At 35.8% G+C, this 5,616-nt stretch overlaps 1 pseudogene; it reads left to right on the forward strand.

Moving 5' to 3' along the window:
* Positions 1 to 1,269: 1,269 nt before the first annotated feature.
* On the forward strand, positions 1,270 to 2,183 carry LOC113178063 (olfactory receptor 4K3-like; annotated as a pseudogene).
* Positions 2,184 to 5,616: the final 3,433 nt, after the last annotated feature.

Genomic DNA, 5,616 nt, shown 5'->3' on the forward strand with positions numbered 1-5,616 from the left:
AAGTTTAATTTTACATTCATTCAGTACTAACATTCCAAAGGTGCAATTTATTTACACATGTATGCAAATGAAATTTATTCCCAATTTATATATATATATATATATATGCACACACACATACATACACACATATACATGCATATGCATATGTATATATATTTATGTAGAAAGCAATAAAATCTGTTGTAACTATTATATGTATATGTAAACATATAAATGTATGTATATATGTATATATACATATATAGAGAGATGGATACATAAAGAGAGGGAGAGAGGGAAAAAACAGAAGAGAGAGAGAGATTTGTATTTTTGATTGTCAAGAAATTAATGTTTCAAAGCCTATGATTTTCTACCATCCACTGATACAATTTAAGGGAAATGAATTTTTTTGCTAACCTTAAGATATCTAGAACTCATTATATTTGAATCTAAGTTTGAGTTTCCATCCACTTTGGTTCATCCACTTCTATGTGACTCTATAGTAAACATATTTTTTCCTAACCCATTCACTTTACTAAATACATTCTATCCTCTGATAAATTTTAAATGCTGATACATTTTATGCCTGGTTTTGTATCCAAATCATATGCCAAATTTTTATTATATGGCCCTCAATTCAGCTTCTCCCATTAAGGGTGGCTGAAGATGTCTTTTAGAAAGAGAAGTAAAATTTCAATTTTATCATCTTTTAAGAGGAAGTTTTATCAGGACTTAAAATCATTAAACATAGGACATAGAAACAGTAAGAGTATGTCAAATCATTTCTACTGGGTTGCAATATCAGTTCTCCATTATCTTCCCCAGCATAATTTAATTTTTTTATAAAATGTGATGATTGTGAGTTTCAGGCTCAGTTTTTTTTTTCACTTAGTAGTGTACATAACCACAATACCAAGTGAAACCACAATCATTGTTTAGATTTCACCTTGCTTCACTGCTTTCCTCACTCATTTCTTGTAAGAGAGCTTTCTAGGCAAATCATTTAAATAAAAATTACATTTCACAGACAAGAAAGTCAGGCTTACAATTAGATTATTTTGGAGATATGATGCTATTCATATTTAACCAATGTTTCTCCTTGCAATCACAACTTTTAATGTTAGATATGAAGAATTTCAATGTGACATTTAGTCTCCTTTCTCCTCCCACTAACTGCTAATCTACTTTCTCCAGGTTATTTTAGAGGGCATACTCAATAAAATTGATGGAGGAAATCAGTCCACAGTGTCAGAATTTGTGCTTCTGGGACTTGGACACTCATAGAGTATGCAGGTCTTACTCTTCATGATATTTTTGTTGCTTTATGTGATCATTGTATCTGGAAATATTATCATCGTGACCTTAATCGTCACTGACCCTCATCTCCATTCCCCCATGTACTTCTTTTTGGCCAACCTATCCTTTGTGATATGTGGCTTTTCTCAGTCACCACTCCTAAGATGATCACAGACTTTCTCAGGGAGAGCAAAACCATTTCCTTTACAGGTTGCATGTATCAAGTCATCTTTGCCCATTTCATTGCAGCAAGTGAGATGGTGCTTCTGGTGTCCATGGCCTATGACCGCTCTGTAGCCATCTGCAAACCACTTCATTACTCCACCATTATGAGCCTGCAAAGGTGCATTGGGCTGGTGGTTTCTTCCTGGACCACTGGCTTTGTGCATGCCATGAGTCACCTGGCTGTGATAGTGCAGTTGCCTTTCTGTGGCCCCAGGGAAACAGACAGCTTCTGTGATATGCCTCTGGTGATCAAGCTGGCCTGCATGGATTTCTATAATTTAGACATTTTGATGAATGTTGACTGTGGGTTTGTGCCTATAACCTGCTTTATCCTCTTGCTGATATCATACACATATATTCTTCTCAGTGTTTGTCAGAGATCTAAAACTGGTGCATCTAAAGCCCTGTCCACCTTCAGTGCCCACATCACAGTTGTGGTGATCTTTTTTGTGCCCTGTATCTTCATTTATGTGTGGCCACTCAACATCACCTGGTTGGACAAACTTCTTGCTGTGTTTTATTCTGTTTTTACACATCTCCTCAATCCAGCCATTTATACATTAAGAAATAAAGAGATAAAAAAGTCTTTGAAAAGACTCAGGAGTTATGATGTAGGTTCCCAGGAAAAGGCTTACTGCCCAGAAATTCATTGCATGTACTTTAAATTGACAATACACTGACCTTATGATATAGTTTAAAATTCAAGGAATATAGTTTATAGCTATAAATAGTTCCAGTTTCCAGATACATATGTAGATTTGAGGCAATGCAGAGATCTTAAATTTTACTAATCAGCCAATGTTGTGAATTATTTCTCTGAAATCCATACAAGAACAATCCTTAATTATGGAAAAATCATCTTTTCAGTCTTTCTACACCACTAATAATATGAAAAAGAACCTGCAAACAAGCATAGTGACTTTAGTATTCATCTCCACTGCAGCATATATCAGTACAGGACACCAAATAAAACCTCATTGTATGTGAACCACATTAGGCATGTCTGCTAGAGGACAAATGAGTCGTCACCCAAGAGCCCAATTGGTGAGACCTTCTGAAGGTGGGGAGTCACAGGCCACCTGACATCAGGGCTTTTCCCAGGAGAGGAGAAGGAGAATTGGGAAGAAGAGAGTCAGAGAGCGCTTATTCTTGGGTTCCTATAACTTTTCAACTATGAAATGGGCATCCAGAGAGTCCACCTTAACTGTGAAAGTCGTGGTGGGGTGCGTTCTCTCCTCCAAACTAAGTGTCAAGGGCCTTGCTGGTAGATCACAGCCAAAGTCTTTGCATATAGCTGTTTGGAGATGGACTCCCAAAAAGGGGAAGGGGAACTCACTGATTGTGGATCAGAAGGAATTACCTATTGGAGAGCCGATGTTGGGTGAAATGTAGCAGCAGCGCTCAAAAAGGTGAAGGAGAAGGGCGAACCTTGAGAGAGGTGGTCCTCAGAATGAGGAAACTCCCCCTCCTGGGTTTTGGCACGAGATGAACAGTCAAGACTCGTCGTCAGAGATTAAAATGCACACACACAGATAGCAATGACAAAAATGAAGCACTTTATTGCAAGCTGTTGCCAGCTTATATAGGGAAATGAAAGTCAGTTATCCTAAAACAGGAACCCCCTGGGACCAATCATAGTAACGGTCAGGTCATCATCTGTGGTTTGGGATTCATGGGGATCATGAGCTATTCACAAGCCCAGGTGGGTGAATCAACTGAAAAAAAATTTTTAAATAACCTGTTATCCTCCCATTGGCAATTTGCCCGCTGCCATGTTACATTCATGGACCCATTATGAGAAAAACCCAAGGAATCCTCAGGGAAACTCCCAACAACACCCATATCTGGATAAGTGCTTATACATTTCTGGAGCATTATTGCATTAGATGTTAAAAGTAGGTAAGTACTATCCCTTCACCACAGGAAATAAACTTCTGTTTTTTTCCTACCAAATATTTCTTCAGGCCCTTGCACTGGACCTTTAAGTACTTGTTTGTAGCCTTCTGTTCACTATTCCTCTGAAGGGAGTCCTGCAGTTTAGCAATGAGTAAACAACTCCCCTATAGGAATGGAATAGCTATTCCCAATCTTTGAACACCTGAATCACTTCCCGCAGGGGTGTTCATTTCCAAATGAATATTTTTTTCCAGTGAGGGTTGGTGGCAGGCTAAGGCAGGAGGATTGTGGTTTCAAGGCCAGACTGGGCAATTGGAAAGAAACTAAATTTAAAAACAAGACTAAAAACAAACACCAAAAATAGTTTTTTGTTTCTTTATTTGTTTGCTGTTTTTGCCCAGGATTATCAGTGAAATCTTTTATCAATCAGGAATCTTCTTCCAGAACTGGAATCTGTATAGTCCCTGGGACTGAGTCTTACTTGTCCACCAAGTTGCTCAGTGACTCAGCCACAAATCCACATTTACCATCTACTTTCCCAAGCTATTCTCGTTTCTAGTTGTGTAAGCTTGGCTAATCCGAGAGGCAGACATAAAGATGGATTCCAGTATACTCACACAGGGAAAACAGCAAGACAAAGAGAATTGATACACAAACAGTATAGAGATATGTCTGAAACATTATTTATATTGATAAGGAGATATTTTAAACAAGAGTAAATCCTGTCAAAGATTTATTTAATAGGAATAAAAAAATAGAGAAATGAATATTTAATGATAGAAATAAGAAGAGTTATTCTTTCTAGTGATACTAACTGCAAAGTGGATTAAGGAAACTTTTAACTTTGACAAAAATATCTGGTAGTTGATAAATGTGGTAATTTCAGGTACATTTATGAGGGGAAAATTTTAATCTTTTCATTTAAGTGTTTGCACCTTAATATCTACAAATTAATTTTCATATAATAACAGGAATTAAGAATGGCAAAACAAAAAAAGTACTGGTTTAAAATAGTTTAAAATGTTCAGGGTAGATCTTTTCAATATACAGGTCAAAAAAATTGGGCACATGGTAGATATAGTATTAATTATTAAAAAGCAGTGTCTTTATTTCATTATGATAACCTCTTTTGAAAAACCTCCCCTGAGGTACATTTTAGCCAACTCTGTATTATGATAGCCAGTGACTCATTATATTCTCCAAGGTCAAAGGAGGCAATTGGGAATGGAATTCTTATTTGCTGGGCTTAGGGAACATCTTGTTATTTATTTGTAGTTTTTCATTTTCGTCCTTTGCCTTAACTTGTGATTTGTATGCAATTGTGTCTTATGTGTTAAATTTAATCCAGCAATGTATTTTAATTGATAGTGTTTTCTAATTTACTATTTCTTAAAATTTTCTCCATAATATTTTTAATGGTTGAGAATAATTCATCGTAGGTATGTTTCCTAATCTAGTTAAATAATAAACAATGGAGTAAAGCACACTCTTGCAATCAAATTATTACACACATCCTTATTTCCCTCATTTTCAGCCCTTGGTGCTGGGCATTAAACCTAGGGCTTCACACTTGCCAGGTAAACAGTCTACATCAAGTCACATCCCCAGCCTTGTCCTTAATTTTTTCTTTTATTTATTTAATGATTTTATTTTTTAAAAAAAATACATGACAGAGGAATGCATTACAATTGTTATTACAAATATAGAGCACAATTTTTCATATCTTTGTATATAAACTGTATCCACGTCAATTTTTGTCTTTTTACATATACTTTGTTTTGTTTTCTTTTTGCATTACAATTCTTATTACACATATATACCAAATTTTTTCATATCTCTGTTTGTATATAAACTAGATTGACACCCAATTCATGTCTTCATACATGTACTTTGGATAATGGTGTCCATCACATGCAATCATCCTTGCTAATTTCTTGCCTCTTCCTTTTCCCTCCCACCCCTCTTCCCTACATAGAATTCATCTATTCCTCCCATGCTCCCACACCTTATCCCACTCTGAGTCAGCCTCCTTATATCAGAGAAAACATTTGGCATTTGGTTTTTTTGGGGGGATTAGCTAACTTCACTTAATAATTTGTTATTTCTTTGCAACAAACTTAATTTCATTGCACCAATAAATTAATTTTTTATGTAATCTTTGTCTTTACTAGCACAAAGGTTTGAATAAATTATCATTCATTTTGATTTAGACCAAAT

This window comes from Urocitellus parryii, chromosome 6 (assembly GCF_045843805.1).
Source record: "Urocitellus parryii isolate mUroPar1 chromosome 6, mUroPar1.hap1, whole genome shotgun sequence".
Classification (NCBI taxonomy): Eukaryota; Metazoa; Chordata; class Mammalia; order Rodentia; family Sciuridae; genus Urocitellus; species Urocitellus parryii.